Source organism: Jaculus jaculus, chromosome 2 (genome assembly GCF_020740685.1).
Source record: "Jaculus jaculus isolate mJacJac1 chromosome 2, mJacJac1.mat.Y.cur, whole genome shotgun sequence".
Taxonomy (NCBI): domain Eukaryota; kingdom Metazoa; phylum Chordata; class Mammalia; order Rodentia; family Dipodidae; genus Jaculus; species Jaculus jaculus.
Window position 1 is genome coordinate 146,034,776 of NC_059103.1, and position 12,581 is coordinate 146,047,356.

The following is a 12,581-nucleotide window of genomic DNA, read 5'->3' on the forward strand; positions in this document are numbered from 1 at the left end:
TCCTCACTGCTACAATTATAGACTCAAAAATAAAGGTAAGGAATGTAACAGTCTAGGAAGTCATGCATATGGCTACTTTCATAATGGAAGGTTTTACCATCTTAAATGAAGTTTATTTATTTTATTATATTATGAATTTATCACATTTTATCATATTAAGTTATTTAATACATTAATTCAAATAAAAAATAATATTTTCCATTTTGACCCAACTTATAAAAGAGCAGGATAGAGCTGAAGAGATAACTCAGTTGGTAAAATGTTTGCAGTGCAAGTAGGTGGAGCTGACCTCCATCACAAAATGTATGTGAAAATGGTGGTACAGATCTGTAATCCCAGCCCTGGGGAGGCAGAGACAGGTGCCTTTCTAGAGCTCACTGGTTGGTCATTTCAGCCTAGTTGGTGAGTTCTGGGCCTGTGTGAGACTCTGACTCAACTGAAAGTCCTGAGGAATGATACTTGAGATTGTCCTATGACATCCACACTCATGTGCATGTGAATAATGCCACATACAAAATAACTAAAAATGAGCAGGGCATACAAATACTTACACAAATACATAATGCTTATGAAACATGTATTCAGTCCTTAGTTGTCTACTACACAAATCTTCTACCCACTTAGGGTTTTTTTTAAGAATTTATTCTCTGTCCATTATTCTATTGTTGCAAGTCTTTGCCTAAGGACACCAAGTTCCGGTTTACGTGCTTTGGGGTGGGAGGGGGGTGTTGCTAATCTGTAGGGTAATTTCTGTTTAGGCTATATTTTTTAGCCATATGTATATTCATCTCAATACATTCTGATTCCCTGTTAACTTAATGGTATCCTTGTTTATATCAATGCTAGTTACAGTGCATGGACATAAATGAAATCAGTGCACTTGTTAAAGAAATAAGTCAAAGAATTGAATACAAGGCACTTTCTAAGGATGAAATCTCATTGTGATGCCATCATCTTTATCACATTTTATGATAAGAAAGCTAACTTGTAGAGAAAGAAAATTGTTCAAAGTTTTGTAATAAGAGGACAAGCTTGATTTTAAATTCATGACTTTGAGTCTAATACCTAAGTACTTATATATTTATTATGTAAGTGGTTGTACTGACCATAACAAAAATACTGCATCATGCTGGATTTTAAAATTAGCCATTTATAGATTTTTTAAATTATACTTTAAAAAATTTCATACATGATATAATGGATTTTGATCTGATTTACTGCAAATTACCCTCTCTTGTCTTTCTCATTCTCCCACTAAAATTCTTCTTTCAACTGAGTCCCAATCTTACTTTAATTTCTTCTTGAATTTAATTTTTTGACCCATTGAACTAAATTAAAGTTGTTCACATGAGCATGTGTGAGAGGTTATTTACTAGAGTAAGGACAAGTTACCAATGGCTACATCAGTGAAAAACATGACTCCTCCTTCCTCAAGAACTATTAGCTGTGAGGGGGGGGGGACTTTTATGCACTCTTAACCCATCCTTGGTGAAACATTGACAGTCTCAGTCTTGTACAGGAAACCATAGCTGCTTTAAGTTTATGTGAGTAATGTCCATGTCATATTCAGAAGAGAGCACCCCACAGTCCTCTTCTTTATCCTTCGGCTCTTACATTCCTCTGGACATTAGGACCTATGACTTCCACAGCCATGGGTTTTTGACCAGGTATACAGGGCCAGGCATGAATTCACTCCTGAGGATTCAAGCAGAAAGTGTTTGGTTATTCCCATAATATTCTTGCCTCTATTGTACCAGTGAGTACATTTGCCTAGCACTTGAGTTGTGGAGCATGGGATATACACACCTGCACAGGACCAACAACTTATTAGGAGGTATTTTATCTCTGATACTGAATTTTTTCAATTAATGGCATACAGCTTCCAGGAGAAGCCTCATCTCCCCTAGTAGGGGATCATTCTTCACAGAAATATAAATAAAGTCTAAAATTCATATGGAAGCACAACAGTCCCTGTTGTAGTTAGTGTCTCATTGTTGGGACAATCATTCTGTCATCTGAATGTGACATGGTCATTGTACCCATAAACTCATTGCAGCTGTGATAACCTACATAAGACCTGCATAAGATCACACTCTGTTACAGATAGTAGATGAGGAGGGAATAATGAGCCCATATCCCTCTCTGAAGAACTACTGGCAGTTAATGGTTGCTAGGGAAGGGAAGTCATTCTCTTCAGTAGTGTAGCAGCTATTCAGTAGTGGGAAGATAATAAGGGAAGTAAGGATGTGAAAGGTGGGTATGTGTGCACAAAGTTAGGCACATATATGTATGAAATTGTCAAAAACTGAAAAAGAATGGATGCTTGGTTTATTTTTTGTATCAGTATTTGAGGTAAACCTGCTTTCCAATGGGATTTTGTTCATAAAACTTACTAAGTGTATGTCATTTGAATTCTATCTCTGTAGTCATATATTTTTCTTTCTTCCCATTCCCTCTCTTCCACTTTGAAACTTTAGATCCTCCTCTGGCCAGCCAATCATCTATTTTATTTTTTTTTCCCCATCTGTGATTTTTTGCCTCAGTTCTCTGCTTTTAGTGTAGGTACAAATGATTAATGACCCTGAAAACCACAGACTCTAATTTGTAACAATTTTGTCATGGACACATGATTTAGCATTCAGTATTTGTCATTCTGAATGTGTCACTTAGCATGTCTCTATTTACATCCTTTTTTCTAAAGATGGATTATTCCATTCTTCTTTCTGGCTGAATGAAATCCATATATATATATATATATATATATATATATATATATATATATATATATTCACATTTTATTTACCTATATATTTGCTGCAGATGTATAGGCTGATCCCACTTTGGCTATTACAAATAGTACAACAACAAACGTGGACATGCACATATGCTTGTGGGATACTGACCAAGTCCTCCAGGAGTGACACAGCTGTATCATAAGGTATTTCTAGTTTTAGTTCTTTGAAGAAATGGTTTCCAGACTGGCTCCACCAGTTTTGCACTCCAGCCAGCATTAAGGACGTTGATGGGCTGAAATATCAACCAGAAGTAGCTCGGGAAAGGAAGGGCTTAATTTTAAGTTGCAGTCCATCATGGTGTAAAAGGCATGGATCCAGGAGCTTGAGGCAGCTAATCACATTCAGCACAATGAGAATTGCAACAGAATGATAAATGCAGTTGCTCAGCCAGCACTCTCCTTTATATAGAGTCTAGGACCCCAACCCAAGGAATGGTGCCACCCACAATTAAGATGGGTCTTCCCAGGCTGGAGAGATGGCTTAGTGGTTAAGCGCTTGCCTGTGAAGCCTAAGGACCCCGGTTCGAGGCTCGGTTCCCCAGGTCCCACGTTAGCCAGATGCACAAGAGGGCGCACACGTCTGGAGTTCGTTTGCAGAGGCTGGAAGCCCTGGCGCACCCATTCTTTCTCTCTTCCTCTATCTGTCTTTCTCTCTGTGTCTGTCGCTCTCAAATAAATAAATAAAAAATTTTTAAAAAAAGATGGGTCTTCCCACCTCAATTAGCATAATCAAGATAAACCCTTATGACCATGTACAGAGACTAGCTAACCAAATCTAGATAATCTCTCACAGGCAATTTTGTATCTTGTCAAGTTGACAATCAATGTAAATCATAACATATGACATTCTGACTTTTTGTTTTTTACATTTAAACATTTTGTACTGTGAAATGTAGAAACATTCAATTTCAAGACTTCAGAATGGGCTGAGAGTACAGCCCAGTGAAGACTACTATGTGCTTAGCATACAAGAGGCCTTTGGTTCAGAGACTATGCTTTAATATAGCAAATTCCCCATTGTACAAATGACACAACAGAAATGTAAGTGGAGCAGTGTGGATCAACTCTTTGCTCTGTTGTTTGTTTGTTGTTGTTATTTATTTTGTTTTGTTTTTTGCTTCTGTTTATCTTTTGATGATAGCATCTTTCAATGTAATTCCAGCTCGCTTTGCCTTTCTCTTGCTTCAGCCTCCAAAGTGCTGGGATCACTCATGTGCAGCACTATGCTGGGCTTTTTTTCCATACTTCTCAATATTTCTGACAAATGTTATAAGCAGAGGCTGGGGAAATGGTTCAGTGTATATAGTTCTTGCTGGGATGTGAGGACTGGATTTCCCATATCGAGTAACCATGTACATGCTGAGCGGCTGTGGCAGCCCACCAATAATCCCTGAGACAGTGGATTGATTCCAGAGGCAAACTGGAAAGTGAGACTAGCCAAATCAGCCAGCTTTGAGCTCAAGTGTGAGACCCTACTTCAGTAAATGATGTGGACAGAGACTGAGGAAGACACCCAACATCAACCTCTGGGTTCCACATGTATGCATAAACATGTACATGCATACCCATCTACATGTGTACCCACACAACATGTGAACACACACACAACAAATCATAAATGTTTATCTACTTCTATGCCAGACTGAATATCAGACAAGTCAGCAACACAAAGCCCAGCCCAGTGCAATTAATTAGCATATTTTCAAAGTAAAAAGTGTAAAAGATATTGGAATAAAATTTATTTAGTGATGGAACAAACAGTTCCTATCAACAAAGACTGTCTATCAGAGACAATGTGCCTATGTGATCCATTTGCATTGATACAGAGCATCTCTGTGTCTTTAATATCTTCTAATATACCTTCTCAAAGCTTCAGTGGAGTTTATGTGCCATGAGATTTTTTATGAAAATATTAAATCAGTTGAGACATCCATAGTTTTGTTTGAGTAGCAGAAAACACTCACAAGATGTAAAGCAGAAAGGGTTTAGTTCAAGAACAATATGCTAAACAATTATTGGAAGACCTGGAGATGCAAAGTCAGGAATGGTTGCTGTTAGACTAACCACTCACTTTAGTGAGGCAAGGATCTAAGGATTCTAGCCCAGTAGCCTCCAAAGCCAAGGGATGGATTTCTAGAAGAGTATCTATAGGCCACTGCAGAGCCTCACATTTGGTGGAGCCCAAGCTTTGAGCCTTTCCACACTGGAAGAGTCACAAAGCACCTACATCTCTTCCACCTTTGGTTCTGAGTCATTCTCACAGATATAACCAAGGTGAATATCAAAGGAGAAAGATTCTAACAGTTGAATCTCAGCTCACAACTTATTTCTTGCTTTTCATTTTGAGAGCAAGTCTTCCCACACAGCTCAGTGGCTAACAAGTCATCAAGCTCTTGGGAATCCAAGCACTCACTGATGCTTACAATCATAGGATATTTCTGGTGAAGGGACAAGAGCTCAGTCCATTCTCATCCTCTTCCCATAGAAGAAGCCAACTTTTACTCTAATCTACCTGAAAGAGGTATTTATTGTGCCTAATTATTTATTGCTAGGATCAGGTTTGGGGTTTGGACATTTTTACCATTCATGCGCATCTCTACAAGCTACAAGGCAACTATGACTGCTCACTGCTGTTTCCACTCCAAGCCACCTTTTATAATATTACTGACAAATAGAGAAGTTGACCAATAAATTTACATAGTCATATCTCTCAGTATTGTAAATGATCTTCCTGGTTGCCAGATCATGTAAATCTACTGTGGCTGTATCTCATTTAGACTTTCTCTGCATAGATCTTGCTGTGACACTTGGGCTTCATCAAGTATGAACCATTCACAGATCACACTGTTATTCCATGCCACTTTGTCCTCAGGCTGTGTAGTATTCCTTTTGGGCTATTGGTCTTTCAACATACAGTTAGGGGATTAAAGTAAATCACTTAATCCATGCAGCATGTCACTCAATAGTACACTTTTGGAAATTGTTTCCACAGGAGCACCAGGGAAAGCCGCCAGTCTGAGATATTGACACCATACAAAAAACTGACAGCTTACTCCCTGTATCGATCCCCCTCTTCTCTACAAACACAGACTCCGTTCCTACCACAGTCTTGTAAGTGCTGCCTGCCGAGGAGGCTAAATTGCTTTGTAAATTATTTATTACTTGGACACCTTGTAAAGATCTCTTTTCTTCTTGTCTGACTTAGTTGTGCTTTCTAGGGTCTCATATATGTTGAAAGATCTCAAAATAGGTACTGATCACATTGTTATAAAGTATTTTATTTCCTATCATGCACTGTGAATATGACTTGCCTACTGGCATTATACTTACATTTCTTGTCAAGGTTCTAATTTCTGACATATTGCTTACAAGATCACAAAAAATGTATATGTGTATAAAGCAGATAACCTGGAAGCTTGAAGCCCAGCACAGGGAAATTGGTTAGCATGTTTTCAATGTAGAAAATATAAGCTATTGCAAAAGCATTTGAATAATGATGGAAGAAACAGTTCCAGTTAATCAAGATTGTTTACCTGTTTAAGTGTACATGTTTAATTCACTTGCACTGATACAATGCAATCAATATTTTGAAAAGTAAATTGCAAATACTCTCCTTAGTGAAACATTTTCTTCTTATTTAGGTTTTCTTTTGTGAGCTTTGAACCAGAATATACTTTTAATATTTTATTAATTTATTTGAGACAGAGAAAGAAACATAGAGAAAGAGAATGGGCATGCCAGGGCCTCTAGCCACTGCAAATACTCCCCAGACACATGTGCCATCTTGAACATCTGGCTTACAAAGGTACTGGGGAGTCAAACCTCTGCCCTTAGACTTTACAGGCAAGCACCTTAACTGCTAAACCATCTCTCCAACCCCAGAATATTTTATTACTTGTAATTTAGATAGTTAAATGTGTTATTATGTCCAGTAAACCAGGCAGCTAGAATGGATTGTGCCTGCCTAATTTTCACTGTTTAAAATCTGTGTCCATGAATGTGCCATGCAATACAGCACTTATACATTATGAACGTACACTTCTAAGGTTAGTGATGGAGTGATTTTTGTGCCATTTATAATTTGGAAGCCTACAAAAGTACTATTCTTATTCCTTTTTAAAACTTAATTGATTATGTTTGCAGAATATGGGCTTCTCAATTTCCTCTCTGCCATTTATGAGTTCTGTCATTTTAGGTAAGAATACCAGTTTTTTTCTACAATAAAGTACAATTGAAATAGTGATAATAGTATTATCTACCCAAAGAAAAATTTAAATAATACATGTGATAATTTTAAGTCTCAACATAGGCACATATAGCCTTCCTCCACATATTTGTTGGGAATTAAATCCCAATAATCATGGTGGGTGCCTGAAGCCAGAGTGTGCCAAACCTCCTTTGTGCTTTTTTGTCCCATGCACATGTCACCAGTGTGCAATTTTTCACATAGGAATTCAATGCTATGGTTACATATTATATAATCCTAATAGATACTCTGAATTAAAAGTATGCAGGTAACTATTGTAAATTAACATTATAGCATTTTGTAAGCATGTTTTAAAATTGTAGCTGTATGGATCATGAACACTAAGATCTTTGTTATTTTCAGTGAAATGAAGAATGACAAGCTGTTAGGGTGTAAGGGATTGAGTCACAAAGATCTAGCTGTTTGTAGTCAGACTGTATGGACAAGGTGGGGATACAGGAAAATCAAAGGCAAAACAAACAAGTGGATTTAAAGTAAGTTTACTAAACCTATTTTGGTATGTGACTCCTGGCTCGGAATGCTTTTTCCTTTACCTTATTTCAATGTTTCATGGCCCAAGTTAAGTCCACTCCCTCTGCCCAATCTATATCTATTGTTCCCACTGACTAATTTCCTCTTTTTAAAATTCTTTGAAATTGATAGTCTGAATCACTACATAAGTATATGAGATTAAATACTGTTCTCTCTGGTTTAATAATGTAAAACCATCAATCCAGCTAGAAACAAGAGAGGGAACCGAGATTCTTCCATCGTCCTTTAACTAGCAACATAATGAAACATTGAAGGAGATGTTAAATGCTGATGGAAGCATAGAATTTTCAGATAAAATGTGTGTTCTCTCACCATATTGGAACTTTATAGTAAACACTTCCATTTATGCATTGTAAAACCTACATTTATGCACATTATACATGCTCTACTTTTACCAGTAATAACCAAATCAGCCACACTATTTCATAGAATACCTAAGCTTGCCTGTAAAAATTGCCTGTTGTATTCTTTAAAACAGCCTTATGACTTGTCTCCATATTCTTATTTTGTAGGAGAGCTAGCCTAACACAACAGCTCATTCTGGTCACCCAGGAACCACATGAGGAAGGACAAAGAGACATTTCTTAGTATTGATTTGTAAGCAATACAGCCAGTTTCTCTTGAAAAAACATAAAAGAAGGTCACTACCCTAGCACCTGCATGCATGCCCTTCTACTTGCAGAAACAGGGACCTTCTCCTAATAAGAGTGCCAAAATCAAATGGAAATTGGCACTCTACTGTGTGCAAGGGAATACACTGTCTGTCTGTCTATCTATCTATCTATCTATCTATCTATCTATCTATCTATCTATCATCTATCTGTCATCTATCATCATCTCTCAATCTGTCACCTACATATAATGTCACATACATATACACTTATGTGTATGTTTATGTATATAAGCTGAAAATATTAAAACATCTAGAAAACATGCACTGAAAAACATGTATATCCTAAATGAAAAGAATTTAAAGCAACAAGAACACTGAGTTTATGACTTTGAGACACACCTAAGCAACATAGGGGCCATATCAAAAGAAAAATAAAATAAGGTGTTTTTTCTATTTATGTACATGTAATAAAATGAGATAGTGAATTCTCATAACCAGACTCCAACAGATTTATGCTGAAAACATTTAGAGGAGGAAACAAAATAAGTATCTGTAGGGTGGATGTGATGGATGGTTAAGTTCTGTTGTCAACTTGGTCTGTTTAGGAATCCAGACAATCCTCTTGATTGAATCTCTGAGGTTGCTTCCAGGAAGGATTGACTGAAAGGAGAAGCCTTTTCTCCAACCCTTCCCCCAGAGTGGGAGGCCCTCCTAGGGATGAGCTTTATGTAAGGAAACTCTGGGAGAAAAGAGCCCCTTCCTCACTCCTGGCTGGTGGTACTTCTTGTTGGTGAGTGACCTCACTTATAAGTGCATACATCCTGGTCTCCTATCCTTCCTTCCTCAGCTTTGGAATCAAGTTTCCTCAGCCTTTCAAGGAGGACAGAAGACGATGTCTCTCTAGGAAGTCTCTAGGCCTACAGTGCTGTACTGGGACTGCTGATACATCTAACCACATGAACTGAGCAGATTCCAGGTTCCTGTACATTACTATCTAAACTAGTCCAATAAATTCCCTTTTTATGTATTTATTTGACAGAGAAAGACAGAGACAGAGAGAGAGAGAGAGAGAGAGAGAGAGAGAGAGAGAGAGAGAGAGAGAGAGAGAGAGAGAATGGGCCCACCAGGGCCACCAGCCACTGCAGAAGAATTCTACAGGCGTGCGCCCCCTTGTGCATCTGGCTAACATGGGTCTCCCTGGGAATTGAACCTTGGTCCTTTGGCTTTGCAGGCAAATGCCTCAACTGCTAAGCCATTCCTTCTGCCCTAAATCCCCTTATTAATAGAGTTGATACTATTGGCTTGCTTACTCTAGAGAACCTAACATAAAGGGTAAGGAGTTACATGTGTTCCTATAGGTACAATGTGCCAGTTATGTGCCAGTGAACCTGCTGTATTAAAAACATCACACTCGCCAAATTTACTGAATTCTCTGGACTAGAGACCAGCACTTTGAAGACTATGGGTGATGGGGGGTGTGTAGTTAACTGGCAGCTTCTTCAGGGTTTGCTGCCTCCTGCCCAGCCTCAGGCAAGGTTCCTACTGCATATGCCCAGTGAGGGAAGGGATCAAAGCATGTTTTCTGCTGAAAGGGCCTGACTAACACCCTTGAAAACTTGAGAAGTTCCAAATTGTGAGGCTGCCTTTACTACCCTGGACTAAGTGGATTAAGGGCTCCATGCCATTCTTCATCCTGCTGACAATCTAAATAAAGAATTAATCATTGAGTTATGAAATAATATCTTGAAATTTTTCGCATGTTTGAACCTAATAGATAGTTGAAAGAAAGGCATGTGATTATCCACTTTACTGTATTATAAGCAATGAATATCATAATTAAAAATGAAATGTTAATTTGAAAAGTAAAAAAAAAACAACATAATTCATCTTAGGATGAGAAGTTTTATATATTTTGCCTACACATTAATTTTTTTCCAAAATAATATATTTCTTTTTATGTTTTTCATATTAACTTACATAAGCTTCACAGTAATTATCATGTTATCTGTTCACAAAATTTGTCAAACATGCCTTATTCCCATCAGTCATATATATGAGAATAGAAAGAGGCCTTTGCTATTCCCATGTAATTAAGTAAGCTGGTTTAGTTTTAGCTGACATTTATTTTAAAAAAATGGGAGAGGGTAGAAATGGGACTCAGTGGATAAGAGCACTTCCTACATAAACACGAGGGCCAGAAGGAGCTGGAGCCTGCCTGAGTTCTGTTCTACAGAACCCAGGTAGACTGCTAGGTGTGGCTATGTAACTCTATTATCCTAGTCCTGTGGGGATCATGACCAGAGAATTTCTCAGCCTCACAAAAATGGTAAGCTCTGGAATCAATGAGAGACTCTGTTTCAAGGAAATGCAGGGATAATTGATGGAGATTGTATTAGTCAGGGTTCTCTAAAGGAACAGAATTAATACAATAAATTGGTATTAAAAAGACAACTTCAAATCTGTCCATGTATCTATCACATGGGAAAAGGCTGCCTTTCCCATGTGATAGATACATGAATAGACTTGAGGTGTTAGTTTCAAAAGGAGACTTTGGTAAAACTATATGGAATTTGAAATTCACTTATTGGATTCTTATTCTTAAAAGGTAATGTCTCCCTTTTATACATTTTGTTACTTTATGAAAAATAATACCACTAATTATTCCTCAGCAGCTGCTTTGGTGATAACTGTTTAATATATATCCAGGCTTTCAAATTTACTTTCAAAGAACGTTACATAGTTGAGCATATCAAGAAGTAATGTTTAATAGAATGCATCTTTTTCTTAAATCAGAGAACTTAGAACAAAAACATATGAAAGCAGGGGAAGAAAAGCAGATTACAATTCTTTTAGAAAATTCACCAAGTTAGACATAAAATGTATGTTCCCTAAACTAATGAAATACTTTGAAATTATAAAGAATAATGTTTATAAAAAGAGATCACAGTTTAAACTATAAGCATAGAAAGACAAATAAAGTAATTATCAACTACATTTGATATGAACTATTCTCACGTGAACAAAAACTGTCATATTAAAACCATCTACTGACTGGCTGGAAGCTGGGGTGTGCCCATTCTCTTTGGAAATAAATAAATAAATATTTTAAAATTGGAAAAAAAAAGACAACTTATGGGAATACCTTACAGTAATCCAACGGTAGCTGCTTCCAGGTATGAGAATCAAGGAACCCAGTATCTGCTCAGTCCAAAGGGCGGGGTACCTCAGGAGTCCCAATCCAGCACTGAAGGCATGAAGTGCTAAAGGGCTTCTGTCTTCAGTCCACATTAGAAGGCTGGGGAAACTTGGTTTCAATGTTCACAAAATGATAGCCAAATAGTATAGATGTGCATACAAGTGACAACGCTGATCAGCAAGTAGCACAAGCAGCCAGGTGGAATAAAAAAAAAAAAAAAAAAAAAAAAAGGAGCACATCTTCTCTCAGAGATTCCTTATATAAAGCTCACCTCCTGGAGGGCTGCCCACTAGGAGAAGAGGTCACTCTGAGAGGACTTCCTCCTTCATTCCTTCCTTCCTGGAGGACACCCAGAGACACAACCAAAAAGAATGTCTATGGATTCCTAATCAGATCAAGTTGATAACAGAACTTAACCATCATAAGTCCACTCCTTATTAATTTGACACCAAACTATATCTCCTCATAAAATACTTAATTTCCAAAGGAAGAAAATAACAAGGTTATAATTCCATATAACATGATAAAACTATCCTGCATATAACTGGAAATGTACAATCTTTACCCCAAATACAAGGCAATGAATGATTAGTCTCTAATATCCAATTAGTTAAATATAAATTCAATAAGAGTTAACTAGTGATATAAGCTACATCAATATTAATAACATAGTGAAGAAATATAGGAAAGGAAAAAGGCATGCCAATGTTTGTGTAGATATGCACAAGCACTCTTAACAAGCAGGACAGAAAGATTTACAGCAATCAATTACAATTCTTGTTATTTCAACTGATCATGTGATCTTAGCTGGTATCTGTAGCTACCTTCTTCTACTACTCATTTTCTAGTTCTTCCACCTTCAGCAAGCACCTCAGCAGGGTTTGGCTCTTTAGTTGGAGGGGTGACCCAGACATTTCATTCCTGAAGGATCTAGCCCATTTATATGATCACCTTTATTGTATTGTTGTAGTTTGTCTTTGCTCTTGATTACAGAACATGTTAACAACAAGAGATGACTTATAGGATCTCCTGAACTCTTACATCCTCTTCCTTACCTCCATTGTAAAGGAGCAGTCCAATTTTCCCATGGTAGTCTGGATCAATCACATCTGTTATCACTGCAACTCCTTTCTTAGCCTGTTTACTTGAAAGCATCAGTAGACCAAACTGACCAAGGGGA

At 37.4% G+C, this 12,581-nt stretch overlaps 1 protein-coding gene across 1 annotated transcript in view; it reads left to right on the forward strand.

The window, feature by feature from the left end:
- Hnf4g (hepatocyte nuclear factor 4 gamma) overlaps window positions 1–12,581 on the forward strand; it is a 145,956-nt gene that overhangs the window by 71,120 nt on the left and 62,255 nt on the right. Inside the window, exon 2 of the mRNA XM_045143443.1 lies at window positions 5,787–5,905. The gene's annotated coding sequence lies outside the window, so the exon portion shown is untranslated. The remainder of the gene's footprint in view (window positions 1–5,786; window positions 5,906–12,581) is intronic.